Source organism: Protopterus annectens, chromosome 1.part0, assembly GCF_019279795.1.
Source record: "Protopterus annectens isolate FY-2018-M chromosome 1.part0, PAN1.0, whole genome shotgun sequence".
NCBI lineage: Eukaryota > Metazoa > Chordata > Ceratodontiformes > Protopteridae > Protopterus > Protopterus annectens.
In genome coordinates, this window is record NC_056725.1 from 2,241,240 (window position 1) to 2,251,876 (window position 10,637).

General features: G+C 43.0%; 1 protein-coding gene across 1 annotated transcript in view; it reads right to left on the reverse strand.

The window, feature by feature from the left end:
* The window catches only part of LOC122806960 (transcription factor RelB-like), a 485,885-nt gene that overhangs the window by 340,732 nt on the left and 134,516 nt on the right, over positions 1–10,637 (reverse strand). The gene's annotated exons all lie outside the window — the stretch shown is intronic.

A 10,637-nucleotide genomic window follows, 5' to 3' on the forward strand; every position in this document is an offset into this window, starting at 1 on the left:
TCTATCAGAAGGGGTAGGATTTTTAGCAGTAGAAGCCTTAATGCCCTTGGGCCCCTGAGAAATGGTTTCAGGGTCTGCAACAGGATTTTTGAAAAGGAATTTGCAGGAGTCAGGAACCCTGTAGTGTCTGTCTGGCTTACAAGGAGCCGAAGGCAGGGAATCAGGGGCCATACTGGATTCTGAAAACACATCAACAATGTCTAGTACAGGAGGTACAGCCAAAGGCCTATGCTGAGGAAGAAGGAAATCCCTAAGGCTCTTTTTGGATTCAGAAAAATCCTGACTTTACCAGTGGAAATGCTCCCTTAAGGTAGTTTCCCCAAAAGAAAAATCCTCAGGGAAAGAAGCAGAAGGAATGGAATCCTCTGCATCAGAGTCCTCATAAGGAGGTATAGACAAATCCTGTTCCATTAGAACAGACAGAAGAAACAGAGTCCTGTTCAGAAGATTCACAGTCAAGTTCAGCCCTAGGCCTCTTAGAAGGGGGAGGGGGTGACTACCCCTGATTAGAGTAATTAAATCTTCAGCCATTTTGATCATTTGTTTTTTAGGCATAGGGGCCTGAACATGTGGACTGGGCGTCGGTTTCTTACACATAGATCGAGATTTTTGACCTTAAAATAGAAGTCTAATACCAAAAAAGTTTACGCTGGTATTCAGTAGCCAAGTGTCAACCACTTATTATTATTAATACAAGAGGGGGTGATATAATCAACTATACGTTGGAAAGTGAAATGAGATGGATTATTAGATGTAGGGCCGACCAACACCCTGGTCTAAATGACAAAGTGCAGGTAAAATCTTTTCTACGAAGGAAAAGGCTCCAAGTACCAAAGCATTAATGCTAGGTTTAAGATGTAGGCTTGGTATTTTTTGGTATTTTTTATTTTTTGTTCTTTATTTATGCTACCTGGATCAGTTTTTTCTTTTAATAGTTTCTCCAATATTGGATTGGAAAATGTTATATATATACATATTTTGTGTTAGTATGGGAATTGCTGTATAGGTTTTGAATAGGATTTTTATTGCTGGGTTCTGCTTTCACTCACTTCATTATTAACTTTATAACAGGCTGGTATGTAGGCATACACAGATATACATTCACTTTTATACTGATGTCTTTTATATAATTCTTTAAATGGTTTTAAATCATGTATTTATTATTTATATGTTTTTAATTTAGCGCTTTAAGCCTTTCCCACATTGTATTAATTATCCAATAGCGTTGTATAATGGGTTATTTAAACTGCAATGTTGTAGTTAGCAATGAAAGTCTGAAGAAGCCTACGGGTGAAAGCGCTTACTTGCAATTAAAGATTTGTTTGTTTCCACTTTACTTTCCTAGTGTGGTGGATTTCTTCCATGAACGTTTTATAATAATAAGTGGTTGACACTTGGCTACTGAATACCAGTGTAAACTTTTTTGGTATTAGCGTTTTTATATTTATTTCGCTGGTATATTGCTCTACCTGCTGGTTGTGTTCTTTGGATCTTTTAAATTAGAAGTCGGTGTCGGTTTAATATACAAATCTGTAGGCCTGAATACACCCTCAGAAGCCGGTGCCTGCACAGCGGCTCCGGACACATCCAAGGTAGAGACATCCGCGGGTTCCATAGGTGAAGTATCTTGCGGCATACCGGACTCAGAATGGGTCTGAGTAGAGGCCTGCGAATCAAAAGTAGTGGGTATCAGGGGCTGCGAAAGCGCCTTACTGAGTACCGGCAAACTGGCGACTGGCTTAGGAGAAGCATCATCTGCATTTTTGGACCTCAACGGCCTGTCTCTGTCTTTTTCTTTGGCTAACCGACGTAATTTCTGGATAATTAAACCGAGATCCGAAATATTTAGAAGCAAAAATGTACCGATGACGGATAGTGTGCTGATTAAATAAAGCACAAAACCGACAGCAAGGTATGTCGTGGTCAGGGCCCTGGCAAGGAATTCAGTACAAATGAAAATCCTTATGAGGTATTTGCTTCCCACAAGTAACGCAATTATTAACTTTTACTGACATCGGTAAGGAGCAAGAAAAAGTTTCCCCATCGGGGTACTTAGCTTTTATTTGAAGACTTTGGTTCTGAAACTCGAAAATGAAAATTTCAGAAGTTGGCTGACCGGCACTTGCAAACTGCTTCTGCTTCAGGCACCGCGCGGTAAGAAAGACTGATATAATGGCATTGGCTGCATGCTTTATACCTCTGACGACCTGACGTCATGGAAGAAGGGCCAGCAACCGACGCAGGACCCAAGACTTTGTTAATCAGGCCGACTGTGGGCAGCCTGCCAGCAGATTACCCAAATGTAATGACTGCCAAAAGTGAAACACTAAGAACATTCCTAGCTTCAGTAGTCAGGAATTTGTTGTTCCTGTACAGTAGTCCTAGCTTTTGGTGTTTTTTTTTGATACAACTGTTAATGTGAAGATCGAATTTTAGTTGGTCGTCAAGGGTAATGCCAAGGAGTTTTGTGCTAGTTTCGACTTGTATAGGAGTATTGTTTAGGGACCTTATGGAGAATAAAAGTTTAATGTGGTTTGCAGATTTAGGTAGAAAGAGTAATAATTTAGTTTTCTTAGGGTTGAGAATGAGCTAATTATTGAGCCATGTCTCTACTGAGTTGAAAGATGTCTGGGTATTTGTTAGGAGTTCTAAGGGGGAATTAGCAATAGTTACGACTGTAGAGTCATCTGTTAGATAGAGGACAAGAGGAGTGGAGTGAGTTGGTGAAGATATTAAAGAGTAGAGGTCCAATAATGGAACCCTGGGGATCACCAGTTCTTACTGAGAGAGGGGTAGATAGTGCCAAGTCCAATTGTACTGACTGCAGCCTATCAGGGAGACAGCTGAGAACCATGCAACTGTATCAGGGGAGACGTTTAGCTCTACATGTTTACCAAGTAACAGTGTGTAGGAGACAGTGTCAAGAGCCTTAGAAAAATCAAGGAATTGACAGGATACGAGTTTGTGATCATCTTTAGCCAGAGCTAAGGTGTTGAGAAATTACAGAGTTGTGGTTGTACCATGCTTGAAACGGAAGCCACGCTACTTTGGCGTGAGAAGTTTTTCTTGTAGGAGATAATGCATAACTTGCTTGTGCATACATTTATCAAGATTTTAGAGAGAGGGGAAAGGATAGTGATGGGTCTGAAATTAGATATTTCTGTGAAGTTACCTCCTTTATGAATAGGAAGACTGTAAAACTGTTTCCAGACAGAAGGAACTTTAGAATCAGAGATGGAATGATTGATTAGTATAGATACAGGCACAGCAAGGAAGTGTGCAGCGATATGGAGAAAGTAAGAAGGAATATTATCTGCATGTTCAGAGCATGGTTTGAGCTTTGACGGTAGAGTTCTGATATAGTCAGTGGAGACAGGTTTGAGAGAGAAGTTTACTGAGACAGTGGTTGAGGGGTGTACAGGGAGGTTTAAAGTGTTATTTTAGAGGTTGGGGTTAAATAGTTTGGAAATGGATTTGATAAAATAGATATTGAAGGTTTTGGCAGTTTTTTCAGGTGACTTGTCAGGACATGGGTTTGGTGAAGTTGGGTCACCTGGATGTAGTATTTGATTTATAACACTCCAGAATTTTTTGGATCAGATTTTAATGTTTTGGGAGGATTATAATAAACGTCTTTTTTGCCTTTAACTAAAAAAGAAACGCCACAAGGCACACAAGAGAGTCCAAGCAGGCAAAATTTTGTTTGGAGCTTAGTTGAACTTTAATATTCACTATTCATCAAAAGACTTCCTCAGAAACATAATTCAACTCAAACAATACTCCACTTTAAATAATTAATACAATTAAAGCACAGTCTAATCAAAGATACAGACAGAATACAATGCACTTAAAATTAACCATTTAAACTCCATATAAAATTTGATTTTATTATAAAAAGATACACCCTTAATATTACATATTATAAAAAAAAAAAAAAAGAAAAGTAGGAACTTAACTAAACAAAATTTATTAAAATATTCATCTGATAAAATACTTGTTTTCTTGTATTTTGTCTTTTAAAAAAGGCCAGGAGTCCCTGGCTTGACATAGTATGTGCTCTGAAGGGGAGAAGAGCCAATCGTCCAGGTATGGAAAGACCCGAATGCTCTGAAGCCTCAGGTGAGCCGCTACCACTGCCATTACTTTGGTGAACACCAAGGGGGGCTGTGGTGAGAAAGAAGGGGAGGGCCTGAAATTGGTAATGATTGGCTCCCAGCCAGAAGCGAAGGAACTTCCAGGAGCGCCTGTGCATTTTGATGTGATAGTACGCATCCTGGAGATCTATCGAGCACATCCAGGCTTTTTTCTGCAAAAAAGGCAGAATGGATTGGATCGTGACCATCCGGAATTTTGTCATGGTTAAGACAAGTTCAACTGGGAAAGATCCAAAATTGCTCTGAGGCCCCCCCCCCCGTCTTTTTTGGCACTAAAAAGAACCTGAAGTACACCCTAGATCCGGACTGGTCTTGGGGGACGGGTTGGATGACTCATTTTCTTAGCAGTGATTGTATCTGTACTGCTTCTTCCTCCCGCTGTGTGGGTGGAATGTCCGGGAGGGTTTTGTTGGGAGGGGTAAGTCCTTGAAAGGGATAAAATAACATCTGGATATGACTCGCAACACCCACTGATCTGTTGTGATGGACTCCCATGCTAGTGGGTGGAGTGACAGACGACCCCCGAATGCCTCAAGAGATGGATAGCCGGGCAACCCTTCAGGGTTGCTGTCCAGGTTTGTCTGAGAAAAGTTCTTGGGACCCAGAAATCCTAAGACTCCCTCTGCCTCTAGGGCGGCATCTATCTCATCCTCCTCTGCCTCTGGGGGACAGGTGAGTCCTGAGCATCCTCGGAAAATGCATGAGATTTGCATGACCACATCTTCTTCTGACCTCGCTGGTTCCTGGAAAAGGACCTTTGAGGTGGAGAGAAGTGGATTCCGATGGCAGACAGTGTCTTTCGGTCCTCCTCGCTCTAGACTAAAGTCTCTCTGACTGTCTTCCCAAAGAGGGAAGAACCATCATAATGGGTGTTGGTGAAAGATGCCTTGAAGGGCTCCAAGAATTGACATAAGCGAAGCCAGGCATGGCACCGAATGGCAAAGCCTGACCCTGTTGCCCATGCGGCATCCATCGTGGCATGGGAGAGCAAATGCATGGACATGTTGGCTACAGATTTGAGGGTGGCCATTCGTGCAGACTTCTTCCTGTCCTCTGCTATGGACCCCAGGGTCGACTCCATGACTTCCTTGACAAGGTCTCTCTGGAGTCGAATAATGTGCGTCATGTAGCTCAGCGCCCTCATGCAAAAGGTAGCTGAAGCATAGACTCACTTCCCAAAACAGTCCAGCGTTCTCAACTCTCGGTCAGGTGGGTGGACCATGAAATTCTCCTGGGCGAGTTCCTTCTTAGTGGCAGACACCACCATCATCGCATCTACAGGGGACACCTTATGCCATTGAAGTTTATACGCCGGGGGGCTCAAGACCTTGTCCGGGCATTTGGGTATAGGCTCTACGGTGTCCGGCTCCTTCCTTCCCTACATGTTATCAAGATCCACTAGTGGATCAGCAGGAGGGGACACCCAAGAGGTAGACAGGCCCAATCCGAATGCCACCAGGAACACGGGCTCGACGGAGGATGGTTTTGGGGCAGACCACCCCTCCTTTGGCAGAGGATCTCCATGATGTCTCCAAAAAAGACATCCGCAGGAGGAGATATTGGGGAACTTTCCCCTTCATACAAGTCCGTGTCCTCTGTGAGGGACTCTGGAGGAGACTCCAAGTGCCTCCTTTTGCACATATGCTTGTGGGGGAGCTCCTCAGGGGGGCTCTTTGGGGAGACCTCGCAAGCGCATTGTTCCAAGACCAGAACGTCCTGGGGCAAGATTGCTGGACCTGCACTCAAGGCCAGGGGGGGGTCTGGGCAGAGTCCGAAGAAGAGATGGTCAGAGGCCTCGACCCTGCAAGAACCCTCTCCGCCACGTCAAATGCAGAGGGAGAATGGACCTCCTGGGCTGAACCAGCAGAGACCATTCCCATCTGATCCAACCGGGGAGTCAATGCCGAACCTCTAGGAGCCGATTTGCCGAGGGGAATGCTCTTATCCTACAAGCCCAGAGCAGACAGCACCCCCTCGGATCAGACCCAGAGGCTAAGGCTCCGAGAGCTCAGGTCCGATCTAGTCGGATCAGACACACTCAGGGCACTGGCCAGCATCCAGGTACCGTGGGTCGGATTGGAAAAGGAGTAATAGGTCTAAAAACTGGTTAGAAGGTACCTGTTCTGGTGGGATAAGGTCCTGGTATGACCCACATCTGGATTTGAGTACGGATAAATCTCCACATCATCCTGTACATCTCCACTTCAGAAAGGCAAGAGGATCCTGCCGAAGTGGGGCGTGATAGCTGGTGAGGGGAAAGCCTAGGGCGACCGGCTGATCAAGACCTCAGGCTCGGGGGGAAAACCTCGGGAATCTGAGCAAAGGGGGAGAAGGCCTCAGAGAAATGGTCAGGGGAGCACTTACGAGGACGGTCTTTCTTGACCTTATCCCCCTTCCCCAGACATCTTGACATGACAGTGCGTCCCTGAGGCCAAGGAAGGGGAAGAAGCAGCAGCAGCCGCTGCTTTGGCTGGTGAAGGTGGGACGTCCGGCTGTCAAAGATGTGGAGGACAATAGGCCCTTCACAATGAGATTGTCCTGCCTGTCCTTAAGAGCTCTGGGGTTAAATCAAGCGCAAATAGGACAGGGGGACTGGGGGTGAGCCACCCCCAAAAGAAACCACACACAGAGTGTGGGCATCCGCCGGGGAAAGCTTATGGCCACACTCTGTGCATCTTTAAACCAAGGTTTTGGGGAGTCCACCATGCCAAAACACAGATGAACACACACACACTCTAAGGAAAAGAGGGACGAAAGAAAAGCCTACAAGAGGACAGACAGCTACGGTGAAACCTGGTAAGTACAGGAAAGGTTTTGAGAACAGAAAAGTTAAAGGATTTTTACCACTTTACCTAAATACCAACTCTGGAGCTCGGACAACGTTGCCAACACCATGGCGGCAAATGAGATCTGAAAGGAGAAGGGAGACTGGGGGCATTACGGCTAGGAGGGAGGAGGCATGGAGCCCGCAGCCATAGCTAGAAAATGCGGCCGTGTCGGATATGATATGGATCCAAGGACCAACAGGTTGAAGATCAAATGAAGTAAATTACTTCAGATCATATATATTTAATACTTATCACTCTATAAGCTGAACAGCTACTGTCTGCTTTATCTTACTTGAATATTGGTATAATTAATGGCTATCTCCAAGATGTGGTAATTAATTGTCAGAATATCAATTAGAACCTCAAAATACAGACAGCAGTCTTTGGGGAAAATATTTTATAGATTTCAGAGATAGTACCATTTATGCCTGGGAGACTGAATTTTTACTTAGAAGTTCCACTAAATATATTAGGTTTACTTATTTATTGCTTTGATAAAAACCTTTTACTGATTTTACCCTTTATAAAATTTAGAAGTGACATATCATTATTATCATTTAGACATTCACAGCATTTCCTAAATTTCGCTAAAACTTATGTATCATATGCCATCTTATTATATCTTGTGCTTTTAACATTTTGAACCAGATTATCTTTTGATAATACATTGGTACTCTTTGGGAGATCATTTTCTACAGCTAAGGTTTTATGATATAGGACTTGTTGGTAACTATACATCTGTACATTAGATTTTGCAGCATTTATCTTCAAAATCTCATTATCACATTTTTCTGTTTCTTTCTCATGCTAATAATTACCTATACAAACAAGATTTAAGTAAATCCATAATACTATTTTAATCGTTCTGTCCTTATTGAACAAAAAAAAAAAAAAATATATATATATATATATATATATCTATATCTATATATATATATACAAATATATCTTCTTTTTCTTTCAGCTGCTCCCGTTAGGGGTCGCCAGAGCGGATCAACTGTTTCCATTTCTTCCTTGTCCTCTGCATCTTGCTCTGCCACACCAAACACCTGCATGTCCTCTCTCACCACATCCATAAACCTTACCTTAAGCCCTCCTCTTTTCCTGTTACCTGACAGCTTCATCCTTAGCATCTTTTCCCCAATATACACTGCATCCCTCCTCAGCACAAGCCCAAACCAACGTAATCTTGCCTCTCTGGCTTTGTCTCCAAACCTTCCAACCTGGGCTGACCCTCTAATATACTTATTACTAATCCTGTCCATCCTTGTCACACCCAGTGCAAATCTTTACATCTTCAACTCTGCCACGTCAAGCTCTGACTCCTGCCTTTTTCTCAATACCACTGTTTCCAACCCATATAACACAGCTGGTCTCACTACCCTCTTGTAGACCTTGCCTTTCACTATTACTGGTACTCGTCAATCACAAATCACTCCTGACACTCTTCTCCACTCACTACATCCTGCCTGTACTCTCTTCTTCAACTCTCTTCCACTCTCACCATTACTTTGAACTGCTAATCCCAAGTATTTAATCTCATCCACCTTCGCCACCTCTACTCCTTGCATCCTCACCATTCTTCTATCCTCCCTCTAATTCACACACATATATTCTGTTTTAGTCCTGCTGACCTTCATTCCTCTTCTCTCAAGAGCATATCTCCAACTCTCCAGGGTCTCCTCCACCTGTTCCCTACTCTCACTACAGATTACAATGTCATCTGCAAACACTATAGTCCACGGGGACTCCTGTCTGATCTCGTCTGTCAACCTGTCCATCACCATTGCAAATAAAAAAGGGCTCAGAGCTGATCTTTCGTATAATCCCACCTCCACCTTACACACATCCGTCACTCCTCCGCAGACCTCACCGCTGTCACACGACCCTCGTACATATCTTGTAACACTCTTACATACTTCTCTGACACTCCCGACTTCCTCATACAATACCACAACTCCTCTCTAGTCACCCTGTCATATGCTTTCTCAAAGTCCACAAAGACACAATGCAACTCCTGACCTTCTCTGTACTTCAACAACACTCAGAGCAAACATCGCATCTGTAGTGCTCTTTCCTGGCATGAAACCATACTGCTGATCACTAATCATCCCCTCCCTTATTAACTTAGCTTCCATTACTCTTTCCCAAAACTTCACGCTGTGACTGATCAATTTAATCCCTCTCCAGTTACTACAGCTCTGCACATCACCCTTATTCTTAAAAATCAGTAAAAAAACACTTTCTCCATTCCTGAGGAATGCTCTCACTTTCCAAGATTTCATTAAACAATCTAGTTAAAAACTCCACTGCCATTTCACCTAAACACCTCCATGCTTCCACACTAGGTCATCAGGACCACCAGCCTTTCCATTCTTCATCATCCTCATAGCTATCCTTACTTCCTCCTTAAGCCAGTGCATTTCTTTGTGCCGGTCCCTAGCCATGAAAAATGGGGAGGGTTGTGTCAGGAAGGGCATCTGATATAAAATATTCCCAAATCATACATGCGGACAACAGTACAGATACATATGTGTATATATATATATATATATATATATACACACACACACACACACACACACATATATATATATATATATATATATATATATATATATATATATATATATATATATCTATTGCTAACTCTATATATATAGATATATATATATATGTATGCATATATCTCTCTCTCTCTCTCTCTCTATATATCTATATATCTATATATATATATATATATATATATATAGGTTCATAGTTTGGTACTAGGCTATCTGCCCAAAGGCATTTATAAGCCTAGCCAGAACATGTTGCCTTTCGCCGCCCCCTTAGATTAGTTCCCTGTGCCTCTGTCCAGCAGAGCGACTGAAGTGATCCCCAAGTTACACTTTCTGTTTCCCACCCACTCATCAAGGTTTCTTTTGAAGAGTGTTAGCGAGGAGCTCTGCCTAATGTAGACTGGGATCTTGTTCCAAAGCATGGAAAGTCTCTGGGACAGGAATCTATCCATCCATCACGTCCTTATTTATTGTTGTTGTGAGGATTAGATCCCTAGAGCATGTGGCTCGAGGGGATAAGGTTTTCTTTATGTGGAGTATGTCCATCAATTCTGGGTTGGACATGGCCTTGTATGTCAAGCAGAGATCACCTCTGAGTAGGCGGTATGCAACCGAGTATAACTGGAGTTTTTTCAGTCGAGCTGCATAGGGCATCTGTTTGATGCCAGTGATACTCTTGGTGAAGTACTTCTGTGGTCTTTCCAGCTGTTACAGGTGTCTTGTAAGGTAGATCCCAAATAGGGCGTTGTACTCTATGATGGGTCTGATAAGTGATGAGTAGTAGGGCACAATGACCTCTTTTGACCTGGATGTGAATCCTTTTGTGATTAGGTGGGCCACGTAGATTTTCTAACCACTTTGGCAATGTGATTATCAAAGGTGAGATTACTATCTACTTGGGTCCCCAGAACCTTATTACGTATTCCGTATTTAGGGGACTACCATCTATGTGGTAGCTTATGGGTACTTTGTTTTTTCCATAGGGGATGACTAAGCACTTTTTCGCATTTAGCTTGAGGCCATAATTTTGACACCAGGTATCCGTATCAGTGAGTCCCATTTTGGAGGATGTCTGTGTCAGCCGGAGAGACAAT